General features: G+C 34.0%; 1 long non-coding RNA gene across 1 annotated transcript; it reads left to right on the forward strand.

The window, feature by feature from the left end:
• Positions 1-224: 224 nt before the first annotated feature.
• Positions 225-634, forward strand: LOC137242630 (uncharacterized). The gene is made up of 2 exons (XR_010950313.1): positions 225-407; positions 479-634. It is a non-coding gene; the product is annotated as an uncharacterized lncRNA (long non-coding RNA).
• The last annotated feature ends 299 nt before the right edge of the window (positions 635-933 follow it).

Consider the following 933-nt stretch of genomic DNA (forward strand, 5'->3'; position numbering starts at 1 on the left):
TCAAACTTTAATTAGGTGTTTTTGCATAAAATTGCAAACGGTCAAAAATTAGCGCACAAAAGTTTACTAGGCAACTCTGTCTAGTGAGAGAGCGATCAGCTGACACGTTCTTACGGAAAAAATCAAAATTGTTTTGATTTCTACGTTCCGGGCTACGTACGTACGGGCGTTGCACGTCGGTGAGTTTTCGTTTACATTGCACACTCATAAGATAGGTCGTGTCAGCTGACACGTTTTTTCTACGTACGTTCTTGAGTAACCACGGCTTTAGTCTCTCTTTTTGCATTATTCGACATGGGTAGTCCAATTAGTTTCATAAAACGATCCCTTGTTCCAGAGTTAGTACAACTAAGCAATAAACGAAAATTAACACGATACCATGGAATTGGTAACAAGCAAATAAAAATGTACGGTATTTTGCCTTGTAAATTTATATTTCGTAAGCATTGTATCATTCACAATTTTGTTATTTTGCCAGATTCGGATGCAGTTGTTCCAGTATTGGTTGGACGGGACCTGTTAACAAAATTGCGAATAATGTTGTGCCAATTTAAAAAAATTAGTTATAATCTAAATGAATTGTTAAGCTTGAACTTTCAAAATAAATCCCATCTTTCGGATATCCTTGTCAGTACACTTCGCTCCTTTCATTTATATAAAAGTCCACAAGTTGTTGACCAGGTTGCTTTCATAGAAAAACAAAACAATGTAAACTTAGAGATGTCAGAATTAGAGATAAGCGAGAATTGTTATCGTGATAATATCAATGTGGGAAAATTGATCGATAAAGATGTAAATGATTGCAATGAAATTATTTTATCTGTTGATGCAACTGAGGAAGAGAATGTTAGCGATTATATTAATATAGATCCAAAATTGAATAAAATAGAATCAGATGTCCTTCGCGCTATAATATTGAATAAATGTAAAAAT

This window comes from Eurosta solidaginis, chromosome 2 (assembly GCF_040869045.1).
Source record: "Eurosta solidaginis isolate ZX-2024a chromosome 2, ASM4086904v1, whole genome shotgun sequence".
Lineage (NCBI taxonomy): Eukaryota > Metazoa > Arthropoda > Insecta > Diptera > Tephritidae > Eurosta > Eurosta solidaginis.